This window comes from Triturus cristatus, chromosome 2_2, assembly GCF_964204655.1.
Source record: "Triturus cristatus chromosome 2_2, aTriCri1.1, whole genome shotgun sequence".
Lineage (NCBI taxonomy): Eukaryota > Metazoa > Chordata > Amphibia > Caudata > Salamandridae > Triturus > Triturus cristatus.
Genome location: NC_140582.1, coordinates 12050923 through 12064914, shown reverse-complemented (window position 1 = coordinate 12064914; position 13992 = coordinate 12050923). Strand labels below are relative to the sequence as shown.

The following is a 13992-nucleotide window of genomic DNA, read 5'->3' as shown; positions in this document are numbered from 1 at the left end:
CAAGTCAGGGGAAGAAAGGAAAGATCACATTATGTTGACATACTTTCTGTGGCTATGACTCTCAAGGGAACAGTCTCGAGACATCTTGCTCCAGCGAATCCTTGCTGGCACCTAAAGGGCAAAAATGTAATAAGCAACACAAGTCATAACTACTGAAGCAACAAGACTGTTACCTGCACTCCCTGTGGTAATTAAGTTTATGCCCAACAGTCTTAAAAGGGATTGCCTTTTCATTTGAAAACATGTAGCTTTAATGTGCAAAATACAACATACAAGAACATTATACAATTGAGTAGTATTCTAATATTTAAGTTATTCGATAAACCAATACACTTCACGGGGAATAACCATTTACAAACTGCTTCTTTTGAGAAATGCGGCACCAAAGGACAACTCAACTCAAAATATCCTCCTTGAAACTGTGAGCACATTTTTTAAATCAGTGAAAAGATAGTGCTAGTGAGATAGAGGGAGTGTTGAGAGGTTGCTTGCTTCAATATTGATTTGAAACGGTCAATGGCGTTCATAATCGAATGGCGATAAACGCAACACACACGTGGCAGTTCAGGAGTCCAGGTGAGATTCTGGATTCAGTTACATTTGCGGTAAGATCCACTTTGGTATCGTAGCCCGTTTAAAACTTGCTTTTGCTCCGCTAAGTGTGGAGCTGTATCAGAAGCAATTCTTGATAGATTATGGGTGAATTTTGTTCCTTTTCGTTACTTAGTTGACTTAACAAGGTGAAAGTGCTTCTTAGACGGATAGAGTTGCTGTACGGATACTACGTGGTCTGTGGAAATTAAATGACGGACATTGGTGAAACTAATGGCACTAAGTCTACTCTGGCTTTAAGAGCCTTTTGCTATCGGTAAGCTATAATTGTGAATACAGGGGAAGATGCTGTAACTCACGCTTTCCCCAACTAGGCATTAGATTAGTGGTGTAGTCTGTGTAAATAAAGAGATATATTTTTTAATCCCCTCCCCCATTTGTGCCTCCTTCTCTATATACAGAATCAAGAGAGGTAGATATAGAACTCATTCATTGGAATATTACTTATAAACCATTCATGCCATATTTTGGAAAGGACTGCCTTCTAAAATCTTGAAAGAAGGAGAGGCACATTTTCCTGTGTTATACACCTTCACCGTAACATGGTTTTTATCTAATGGCTGGGTAAAATAACACAGCCAATTTCTACATAACACTTACCCCTCACGAATTGGATGATAAATTGCACGGAGAGCACATGTGAATCTTATTTGTTCACTTTGCAAATGGGATGTCGTTTGCATGGGTGTTCTATAGGGCACTATACATCACCAGAGGTGTTTTCTTCATCTCTTTCTTTTAATTATATCAACGTTTGGTTGTTTCTGTGCACTCACTTTATTTGTGATTAAGGCACAGTTTTTAACCTTTTTGTAATCCTTTTATAAAAACTATATGATGCAAATCGTTTGTATATGTAATTTTTCAGCCTTGAGAAGGTCCAAGAGGACGAAACGCGCGTTGGCTGCCGTCTTCTTTTTACTATGAATGGAATAAAATAGAGTGACCCGATACATCAACCTCTGTGGATTATTGATTGAAAATTTGCCAAAAGAACTTCAAAAATTGGTGTTGTTTCTTCGTGGTACTACTGAATGACGATAAAAGTAACAGTGTTTAAGTGTGCTTTGGTGCATATGTAGGACATTTTGTTCTAGACTGCTTATGCAGGTCTAGTGGATTTATACCTAAGGTGGGTGGGTACTGTGGTACCATGGGAGCACCCTTGGAAACCAATGAGCTTTAAAAAGATTGTCAAAACATGAATTACTGATTTATAGATGTGCAGATCTGTTAGCATATCCACTGTTTGTACGCTTATGCTGCAATATTGATGTTTGAACGGAGACTGTAGTGACTCCTCACAGTGCTCCTGAAAGCAATTTCCCCAGCAGGGAAGCCTTTGTGCTGTGTTGCCAGCCTCCTGGAACACCAGAAGGACTTTGACCCTTCCAGCTGATTCACGCCGCTCAAAGGCCCCGACTAGGGAAGTATCTTTCAGGAGCACTGATAGAGGTCTGGGCAGTGTCATTATTATTACATTAATTTCTATGTCCAGTTCTTAACTGTGCTAATGTGCTAATGAAAGCGACTGCGACAGCTTTGTTTTTGTTTTTTTTATAAATTGCGAGGAGACCTTGATTTTACACCACAGTTAAAAAAAAAATATGGTTTTCATCACAAAAGTTTTCACCAACACCTAAGGACTAGACTTGATGATGTGCTATGGATAGCAGATGGTGTTACCTAAAATTTTAGAAATGTACGTGTTCATATGTTGGGCTACAGCTGTTATTGCAAAACACTGTATTGCGTTTTGAACTTAGGAATATTAACTGCATTAAAGCAGTCAACCAATCAATGAAATTCAGCTTATTTTAACATAAAATTACCATAAAAATGTATTAATAAAAATATGCACAAATTGAATCATTAAAACATCGATAAAATAATTCTGTCTGCACAACAGATCTTGTTTTCGCAGCAATAGTTAAAGCGTCCTACTGTACAGTAGAATGCAAACTTAAGAAAAACGCCATGGGGTTTGTAAATTTAAAGCATTTCAACAGCGTAATGAGACGCTGTACGAGAGCCACTTTATAAAAGCTACAAAAGATCATAAAATACAGCATAGTTTGTGAGGAGTACTTATCACAAGGGGTGTGTGTGTGTGTGTGTGCATGTGTGTTAGTGTGTATGTTAGCAGAATATGTCCAGGCGTTCGGAAACGAAAGGGAATGTTTTAAAATGCCGTTTATAAATCTAGCTATATTTAGTTAGCGGGTTACATAACGCTCATATATACAATCCTGACCCAAATGAAACAAAATTACAACTGATTTATTAAGAACATAAGATGTTACTGTTTCCTTACCAGCCTCATCAATCTCCCTGAGGAGTGGTTTTTCTTCCCTCTTGGGTATGTACACTTTATCACTCTTCCTAATGTTTTTATCAAATAAAATACAGTTCTGGAAAGTCAGAATAAGATTGTGATAAAGCCTAACCAAAGGATCTTATTAGCATCATTCAACTTTAAACAGAGTTGTACAGCATCTTGATTCAGATGAGCTATAGGACTGGACCAGATGGAAATAAATAAGAGGACAAGAGCCAAGTTTATTCTGTCTAGTAGAGAGCCCAGGACCAACTCTTCATGGCATATAAAAAGCGGGACGCTAAGGAAGAAGCTGTGCATCTCGGGGACTCCCTGCCCCACAACAGCTTGATTGCTGTTGGAAGGGGACGTGGCAGCCCGAATCATCCCAGCGCACTTGATAAGCACTTTACCTTCTCCCTCCTAGTGCTAGTCTGTTTGCCAATCGGTCATTGTGGTAAAGTCACTGTTACAATTGGATGGCTGGAGCTGCTTGTACCGCCAAAATCTAGCATTGAGGATGGAGCTCCCGCTCTAATTGTTGCCAGTCTTGTTTGCTTGTCATCCTGCTGAAGCGCCGTTAGTCTTTTGTTTGTTTTTTCTTCACCTCTGACGGAGCAGATAAGAATTGTGCTCTGCTCTCATTGACATCGGTGGCTAGCGTGATATCTGCTAGGACCCTTTATTAGCTTGGGGCCCTTTTACCCATTGGGAGTCTGTGATTACACCTCATTTTCTTATTCTACTGTCCTAGCCTCAAGAAGAGCATTAGATATGGGTTAACATAAGGCCACGGAAACTTTGCTTGGGAAGAAGACCAAAACTCTAAGTTCACTGTATCTGTTTTCCCTGAGAAGCCTCATCCTGACTCTACTGTAGAGGCTGCTGACACACTAATAGAAGAAGTGCAATCCCTTCTGAGTAGAGACAAAATAAAAAATGTGGAGGACAATGAGGCACGTCAAATAATAGTCTGCAAAATATATTCTCTTTAATCTGCGGACAGGACACAGCTGTTTATACCCAGGCACCCCACCCTCGTAGTCTGCTAAAGGTATGTCATTGCTTTTATAGGCTGTTCTCATATGTTTGATGGGATTATTATCCATCGTGAGGCAAACCTTCCTGATTTTCTAGTAGATGGGTCCATCTATTGGTATCATCAAATGGTACGATTAACCAGGAAAATTCAAATTTTCCACAGCTGGGTAGGAAGAAAATCATGATTTTATTAAGGACACAGAGGCTAATAATAAGCATTTATCTCTTTATTGTCACCCACACAGCAGCAACTAATCGAAACAAAACCTTTAGAATTAAAACTTTTTCAACATTCTAATAAATATATAAGTCCCAAGCAAGCAGCCCACTTCCTTCTTTTGCTGCAAACAAATTGGATCCAACTGTTTCCACCAAATATTTTCTGAAATGTAAAAGAGCAATTAAGGGAGGGTTATCTGGGAGGGATAATATTAGCCTCCGTGTCTTTAATAAAATCATGATTTTCTTCCCACCCAGCTGTGGAAAATCAGATTTTTTTGGCAAAGCACGGAGGTCAATATTATTAATGTTTAAAGTCTTGCCACAACATTCAGAAATGCACTTTCAATTGGTTTAAAATACAACTTTTTTACCACTGAATCTGAATACCAATCAGCTGCCACAAGAATCTTAGAAAGACTTCCACCCTCCAAATATGCCTTTGAAGTCATAGCACCTCTTGCCGAATGTGTCCCATACTCTGAAATATCTACACCTCCTTTTGACATAACCAATTTGACCCACCTTGCTAAAGTTGGACATGACCGCGCCTTATGTGCAAATCTAAATGAAATCAATAACTGAGACTCCCTTTCATCTCCCAACCTCTAAGTTCTATTCTCATATTCCTTCAAACATTTTACCACACACACAACTTGTTATTCCTCTGTATATTTGGGTAATAAATTGTTTGTGACATGGATTTTGTTCTTTTATTAATATAAAAGCAAATGCCTTCCAGCACATAACACCTATTTGAGACCTCTGAAGCCCTCACATCTGATACTCTCCTAAACTATACTGAACAAAGAAGCACAGTAACCTTTGATCTTAAAATAATGTTATATCATTTCAGTGGCAGCTGGCACGGATCGGGGGTAGTAAAAAAAAAAAAAAATTAAACCTACCTCCTTGCCGCCGCATCTTTTCTCGTCGTCATTCCTCGTTGTCGCTCTGCTCCGGCCAGAAGCAGGAAGCACCCAGGCTCCCCCGAGCCAATCACAAAGCCGCAGTGCAACACTGTGATAGGTCTCAGCGTCGTTTTTTGACTCTTAGCCATGGACTGGGAGCCGGGCCATGTTCTCCACCCAGGCTGTAAAGCAGCCTGCGTGGAGAACATGCAAAGTGTGCATGACGATTTGGCCGGCCTGAGCGACCAGCCAAACTGTCATGCACACTGACAACAGTGCATACCCCTCACCCGAGTGCCTGGCCCTGCCCCCAAGACTCCGGGATACAAAATAAAATGATAATAGATGATGGTTTATTATCATTTTATTTTTATTTTCTTTACACTGCTGGAAGAGGGGGAGATGCTCCTCGCCATGGCGAAGGAGCCGCCACTGAATCCTTTAAGTTCAAGCATTCATTGTCATTTCATGCAGACAACTCATTTAACTCCTCATCTACATCCCGTTAAGATGTATACTTCGGTACCTGGGGAACCTCAAACCGCACACTTTTAATCAATTGTTTCACAACGGGCACCTGACCTAAAGGAATCCCATACACCAACTCATGTCCTGCCAAAATAGCTGATCTACTCAAATTCACAGAACGGTATGCTTTTCCTCCTAAAAACACTTCTCTTAAGTAATTTACCACACTCACCAGAGGTGCCAAAATTGGATCCAAATTCCTTTCAGTACACCAACAAACTCACCTTTTCCATGCCAGTCTGTATGCCTTTGTGGTACCCGGAGACCAAGACCCCTTGATGAGTTTTGAAGCCTTATGAGATAATCCTGACACTTGCCATGCAAGCCTGAAATCATCCATGCCATCAGCTGCATCTGACCATTCTGAACCAAATCATGACATTCTCCTGCTGGATATATCAACAATCTCACACAACCTGTCAAAAGCACCGGATTGTTCACCAACAAGATCATCACATCCGGAAATCACACATGTGTGGGCCAAAATGGAGCTACTAGCAACAGATCTGCCTGCTCCCCTTTCACCTTCATCAATACCCTGTGAACCAATGAGAAAGGGGGAAATGCATAATTGCGCTTCTGACTCCAATCCTGCAGAAATCCTCCACTGCACTCACTTCCGATCTGGCTTCCAATTACAAAAAAACTTTTAGTTGTGCACTCAATCAGCTCACATAAATATCCATTTGAAACACTTCCTGTTCAACATCCAATCGCTCAAATCCCAGCGATATCTCAAATTCTAATCTGCCACATAATTGCTGAGCCACGGAATATGCTGTGCTTGAACCATAATGTTCTGACCTAGGCAAACATGGCAAAAGTTCTTTACCAATTCTGGCAGCGCCTTGGACCGTGGACCTCCCAACCGATTCACATACCTTACTGGTAACGTATTGTCCATCTTCAGCAACACACAGCATTTCAGACTGTTCTTTACAAAACTCTTCAATGCAAACTGCCCTGCTAACAACTCCAGATAACTGATATGCATCTCCTTCTCCTGACGTGACCATTTCCCTCCAGTTGGCTCTAGGCCACATATCACTCCCCAGCCTTGAAGACTGGCATCTGATTTTATTACCATATCTGGAACTACACCAAGAATTGCTTCCCCATTGCATGCATCCATATCCACCATTCCAACACTTCTCCTGCATCTAAACTCAACTGGATTGCTTGGGAATACTTCAGCCCCCTTCTTAGATGTTGAGTCTTTAACCTCTGCAGAGCCCATAATGAAGAGGAGCTGGAAATATCACCTAAATTAAGGCCGAACGTAAACCTAACATTCTCGCCAACTGCCTCTGAGAAACTGATAAATGTAACTGCTCTCCAGGATCTTCCTTATCTTCCTACAAATCATCTACCTTCTCGACTGGTAATCTCAACACACAGTCCAATGTCTGAATCTTAAAACCTAAAAATATTATCACTGGCTCAGCTCCAGACAAAACTTGTCTCTGTTCACTACAAATCCCAAATCCTCTAGATTCCGGACTGCCAAGTCTGCCTGTTCTGAAGCCAACTCTCTCTTGACTCCGTCATTTTTAACACATCATCCAAGTAAAAAAAAACAAATCAGACGCGCACCTCTTGACCTCAACCATGTCACCACTTGGGAGACAAGTGAACCACCACATCTTCCCTTTCCATTGAAACTTTAGATAATCCCTGTCTTTCTGACAAACGGGAATCGTTAAGTGTGCATCCTTGGAATCCAGACAAGTCAACCAGTCTCCTTTCCCCAAAAGACCACCTAGCAGATGGATTCCCTCCATCTTGAAATGATTGTATTGCACAAAAGCATTCAGTTTTCTTAGGTTTATTACAGGTCTTTTTCCTTCTTTTTTACCAAAAATATATTGCTTACAAATCGATTTTAATTATTCAAGCATTTCTCTATTGCTCCCTTCTCTAAAAGAGTTTTAACTTCCTGATCTACTAGATTCTTCCACTCCTCTGAAAAATGTAACCGTTTTGGGAAATGTTCCTGCAGGTCTGTCTCTACAAACTCTGTTTTGTAACATAGCACTGTCTGAATTACCCATTGATCTGACATTATCTCCCTCCAATTGGCAACAAAGTGAACGAGTCTGCCGCCCAGCTTTAATGGGGTATGTAATGGGCCTTTATGCAAACATACCTTTAGATCCTCTCGCCCTTCTTTCACCCCCTGGTGTATCTTCCTTTTTGCTGTTTGGGGAATAAACCCCTGATTGTAAAATCCACTGGAGGGTCTGAAGCCTTGCGAGAATGAAGCTCTCATGATTCCATATCCTCGGCCAGGAAACGGACCCCATGCTCTCCCAGCCCTGCCAAAAACACTGTGCATATCTCGCTGTACTTTTTCTATAGAATTAAAAGCGCCAACGAATGTGGCCATGTCTTTTACAAACTCCTCTCCAAACAAATGACCCTTGGCCTCCACACCAGCATCCTTATTTGCCAACTTGGCAAGTTTAGGATCAATCTTCATGAGGATACTCTTTCTCCTCTCTACACACAAAGCTGCATTTGCGTTGCCCAGAAGGCGAACCACCCTTTGCACCCATTGTCTGAGCTTTTCAACATTCAGCTTTTCTCCATTCACATATGATTCCTCAAATAAGTCAAAAAATGTTGTCATTGGTCTGAAAACATCAAGAAACCTATCCTGGCATCCTTTTAATCCTTTGTCTAACCCCTTTCATGGGTCTGTACCAGACCCGTTTAGAAAGGCCAACAATCTTGCATCCAACTCGGGGAATATACGATTATGTCTTCCAAAGAAGGCATTGGACACTCTGAGCGTAATCTATTGAGTACCACTTTAGGCATTTCCTGCCTTAACCAATAGTGCATATATTGTTTAACATGCTCTGTAGGTGTCCATTGAGGGAACAAAGGGTACTGAATTAAATGTGGATTAAACATGCATTCCCCTAATGGATCAAGCAACCCCTCTTCTTTCTTATTCAGATCCTTCATTCTTTTTTTAATTCCAACTCCTCTACCTCCGAATCCTCAAACTCGGAAGAAAAACTTATCACAATATCTCAACTTGAAAACGTTTCTTCACAAGCAACCGTTTTGTGATTTACTTATCTGACCATTATAGCCACTCTTTCATTCAACTCCAAATGAGTTGCTCTTTTCCTTTTTGCCTGAGGTGCTTCATTGTCCTTAACCTTTTTAGCCACCTCTTTACCCTCTACATGCCTTTATTCCTGGCATTTGAACCCGACGCCTCAATCACTGCCTCCTCTACAGTCCCAAAAACTTTGAAATTCTCCTACCAAACCACAGTTCCCAAAACACACATCTACTACCAGCTAATCCTCGACACTGACCGACTATAATGTGCCGGACTTGAAAAAATGATCTAATCTCTCCACAAAATATGGCCGGCCTTATACCCTGTAAAAATAATGGTAAAATACCAATTTAAAATGGCCGCCGGAACTACTCTCACTGTTCACAAGCCCAATATGCCAAAACTGCTAAATTCCCTCAGCTACGAATAGGTAAGGAAGGCTACTCTTGAACTGTTTTCTTTCCTTAGATTTATTATCCTCACTCGCGTTTTTGTGAGGCACACTCAGCCGACCTGTCAATTATATTTCTTTCCAGGCTATGCCCAGGCTAAGCCCACTGACTCAAGTGTGTTACGATGGACTTTCTCGAGCTCACACAGCGCGCGCTGACACACGCAAATCTCCCCTACTTCATGTTATCGGTTACAGTGGAGACATCGCGATCCCTGAAACACTTGCTGTAAAGATATTACCTCCCAGCATCTACCTTTTGGCAGATTTTTTTAATCTCGATTTACATTTACCTGAAATCCATTTTGCATTTACATTAAACTATTATACTTCAAGCAATTTATATTTCAACTTTCCTAAACACAATCAATCATTTAGTACTTTATAATACCAAACCCCACAATCCACACTATTGGTTATTGCCTAGCTAGTTATTAAACCACTCTCAACTCTTTAAACCTTTACCATTCACATACATCAAAGTCTTAAATAAACACACAGTGTACTTATCTGATACGTGAGCAGCAGCAAAGAAGGAAGATGGCTGCTTGCTTGGGACGTATATATTTATAAGAATGTTGAAAAAGTCCTAATTTTTTAAGTTTTGGTTCCAGTAGTTGCTGCTGTGTGTGTGGCAATAAAGAGGTAAATGCATAATATTGGCATCCGTGCCTTGCCATAAAATTAGGAAACTTTCTCAAGCAGCTGGCCATTAATATAAACGCTTTTCATTTTGGTAGATTTTGAACAGGTGATTGGTTAAAATGCATGTGTCAAGCAAGTTATTAGACAGGTCTAAATCATCCATCAAATGCTTTGACATCCGGATAGGTAGGTAAGAACAGAATGGTTTTACTACCTACACTAGGGGCGTTCCTCTCCTTACACCTCTAGGGAACCTCCAAGTTGTTCCTATACAGAGTGAAGATAGGTGGTGCCAGGAAAACACCCTTTATGGACACTTCTCCTCAAAGATTTTTTCACAATGGGCCCCGTACCAGACTGTAGCCACCAGGCCCCTATACAAATGTTTCATTCAGATAATAGCACAATTAAGTCCCATGGTGTCTGTTATGAAAAAGCAGTCCTTTGCAACTGTATTTTTATTGCAATGTTTGGTTTTTATTTTCAATCTATAACTTTGCTATGCAAAACAACATCTGTTAAAAGACCTAGCTTTACTTTCTTGTGACTAATATCTTTTATAGTTTGCATGAACATCAGATTACCATATAAAGTTCCCAATTAGTGTCATTCGAACAGTGTAATAAAGCCGCTCTCACCTATATTATTATGTGCACTTAAGCTATTAGATGAAGCATTATAAAAAATATTTCCAGTTTACCCCAACACACTTTCAAACTGCTTTTTACTTATTTAACGGGTTCCATGCTAGAAACCTCTTTAAATTTAAATGTGATGATTGCTTTTCTAGTATATTGCCTTACCATGGTCTCAGTTGCAGGAGCCATCTGTCATATTAGGTTGTTCATATCGTTTGTATTTCGCATATCTCTTGAAACCGATTTTTAATGTCACCAGAAAATAAACCCATGTCCATCCAGCGAGTAGTAATGACTAGTTGGCCACGTTTTATTATTAAGGTCTACTAAGACCCACTTGAAAAGTGTTTTTCTCATATTATGGAAACATAGTTGCAGATTGTCAGAAACCCGTAGAGAATGCAATGGGAAAAGCAGGAGCTACTGAGCCCAACAGGGTTGAGACCTGTAGGAAATTGGGTTTTTGGTTGGGATGGGGAAAGAGAGGTGTTAATCCTTCTTAAGCATCAACCACAATGCTTGTCAAGTTAAACCAAAAAAGTAACAAAATTAACCTGCGCTTAACCCTCTTGTAGCTTGGCACAAAAGCAATTAGGCTTAACTAATAGGCATTGTGTAAAGTATTTATGAATCACTCAAACAGTAATAAATGGAAAACACAACCCGACACCAATTTTGAAAAATAGGGAAAAATGTAACTAATTATTCGATGCCAAAACAACAAAAATCCAAAAGGCTAAAATATCAAAGTGCCAACCACAGTCATTTAGTTACAAGAGACTGAGGCAAAGTCGAAAGTTATGGCCAGCATCGATGCAGCACGGTTCAGATACACAAGGTGAATTGGCTTACCTTCGGTCTTGGAAGGAATTCTGAAGAAAAATGTTTAAGAGGGTAAAGTTCTGCGGGGCAAGGCTGCCGTCGATGTCTGAGGAGAAGGTGGATGCAGAACCTGTTTGACAGAGTCGTGGTGAAGATCTCCACGTTTGGATTTTATCACTTTTTTGGAAGCCGAAAATTTCCAATGGTAGAAAGCTGCAGGCTGTAGCCAACGAGAGCTCCACAAGGCCGGATACCTTTTTTTGCGACAAGCAGTCGTACAGGATTTGCTGTTGGGGAGGAGAGCATAGTGGGAGCTACCCTGGTGATGCACCTTGGGCGAATCTGCAAGCAGGTAGGCCCCATTCTACTGTCTGTTTTCAGAGCAGTTTCGGATAGAACATTTTCTTAGTCTCAAGTTTGGGGCTTTGCCTCTTTAGGCACCTTTAGCACCCCTTCTGAGGGCCTAGGACTGGGTGGGCACCACCGGGAGGGTAGGACTCTCTTCAGGCAGGATTCAGGTGCAGGCTTCAGGTTGTTAGAGCTCTTTGTGCCACTGTAGCTCAACACAGGAGACTAGCCAATTAGCTCTTTGTGTCACTCAGGTAGCCCTGGGATCAAGCAGTATGACAGGACTCAAGCAGCAGCACGGTACTCTGGGAGCAGCAGGGCAGTCATCTGAAGTACGAAGCCTGGCTGCAAGCACCAAGGCAATCCTCTTAAGTACAAAGCAGGCCTTCTGAGTGTCCTCCACAGGTCCAGGAGTGAACTGGAGAATGGGTCTAAGAGTCATATTTTTATATCTGGTGCCGGATTTGAATTAGAAGAAACTTCTAGACCTTTCCACTCCACAGGCGTTTCTGGAATTTTCTTCCTCTCTGACAAGGCTACAAGTGGTCTAGGGGGACAAAAGACTGATTTGAAGTACTTTGGGAGTGTATTGAGGCAGCTCCTTTGAAATGTAAGTGGGACAAGGAAAGCTCTGCCCCTTCCATCCTGACAGAATGGCCCATCCTGCCAACACCTAGTCCACCTTTGTCTAGCTGTCTCGGAGGAATACACAACATCCAACTAGCACACTAATCACACTGATGTGAGCCTGTACACAGGCTGCAGGCACAAAACGGTTAGAACAAGAAAATGCCAACTTTCTAAAAGTGGCATTTTCAGAATTGTGAATTAAAATCCGACTGTACCATTAAAGTGGAATTTAAATTACAATTCATTTGAGACCAAACATGACTTTTCTACCAGTTCCCAATCAAAAGTTAACACTTATTAAAAGTAATAAAGTAACCCAATGGCAGAAGTAGGCCTTGAGGTAAACAAGAAATGTAAGAAACTTTCACTACCAGAACATGTAAAACTTAAAAATACATGTCAGACTTTTTAAACACATTGCACCCCGCTTTATGGGCTATTTAGGGCCTACCGTAGGGGTGACTTATGTGTATTTAAAAAGTAAGTTTAGGGTTGGCAAAAGGTTTATTTTGCCAAGTCAAATTGACAGTTGAAAACTGCACACAGACTGCAATGGCAGGCCTGAGACAAGTTTTAAAGGGCTACTTAAGTAAATGGCACAATAAGAGCTAGAGGCCCGCTAGTAGCATTTAATTACTAGGGACTTATAAGTAAATTAAATATGCCAATTGGGTGTAAGCCAGGAACCTTGCTGCTGCCACTGTGGTCACCCTGAGGCAGAGCGGGACAGGACTCCAGGTCCCAGGCTCATTTGCAGCATGTTGTCGCCGACAACCGCATCACACGCCTGGAGGTGCTTTAAAAACTCTACAGGGCACCCACAGCGCAGGACGCGTGTGGGCGTGGCCGGGCCCAGTCTGCGCCCGTCAGAGCCCGAAGGAGACTGGGCTGGGCCATCCCTTAACACCGTCACCTTCAACAGATACAATGGGTAAGCGTAAACATCCATGTAGTCAGGATCAGGGGAGCGCAAGAGTGAAGATGCCCAGGAACAATGCCTCTATTATATCATATCTGACTTCTGTGGTGGGGGCCCTGAATAAGGAAATCCAGAACGCAGAGGTTGAGTTGGGTCTAAGCTATGAAAAGCCTGGGAGCACAAATGCAAACCTATCAAACAGCATTCAGAAAAATCCTGTCCCCCTTGAGCCGAGAGTATGGATACTAGAGCAGGGAATTGGGGGGGACGCACATTACCCTGTTATAGCCCGGCAAGGGGGGGGGCGGCGTGACGGATGAATGGACCCATAGAGCTGGTGGATCTTGGCCAAAGGCCCCACCATCAAATCCAGGGAAGAAGAAGGGGAAAAAGGCCAAGCAATCCTGGACATTTATCTGCGGATGTGATCCATAATCAGGTTGGAGATTTGGACTCACGTGTTGAGGCAGCAGTGTAGAAAGTGATGGCGGACTTTTCACCTCATGGTTAAGGCCCATTCTCTCGAACATTTCTAAAGACATTGTTATGCTGGTTACCACTGTAGAGAGGATGAAGGCTAAACTGGAAAGCTTTGAGACCCAACTAGGGGGCACAAAAATGGCATGTGACATCTCTAATTGCAACCCCACTTTTTGGGCACAAACTCGGCCCATAGGTGATAGCAGGGTGGAGGGTAAGCAAAAATCCACTTAAGATTAGCTCGGAACGTAACCCTGTTATTAATTTAGCTGTACTCATAGGGAGCCAGGTAGGGGAAAACACGTGTCACAAGATTGAGTCACCTAGGTCTTTTTCCAAATGCTAAGGCTCTGGC

At 41.7% G+C, this 13992-nt stretch overlaps 1 protein-coding gene across 1 annotated transcript in view; it reads right to left on the bottom strand.

The window, feature by feature from the left end:
* LOC146861750 (pro-neuregulin-1, membrane-bound isoform-like) overlaps positions 1–13992 on the bottom strand; it is a 689810-nt gene that overhangs the window by 395039 nt on the left and 280779 nt on the right.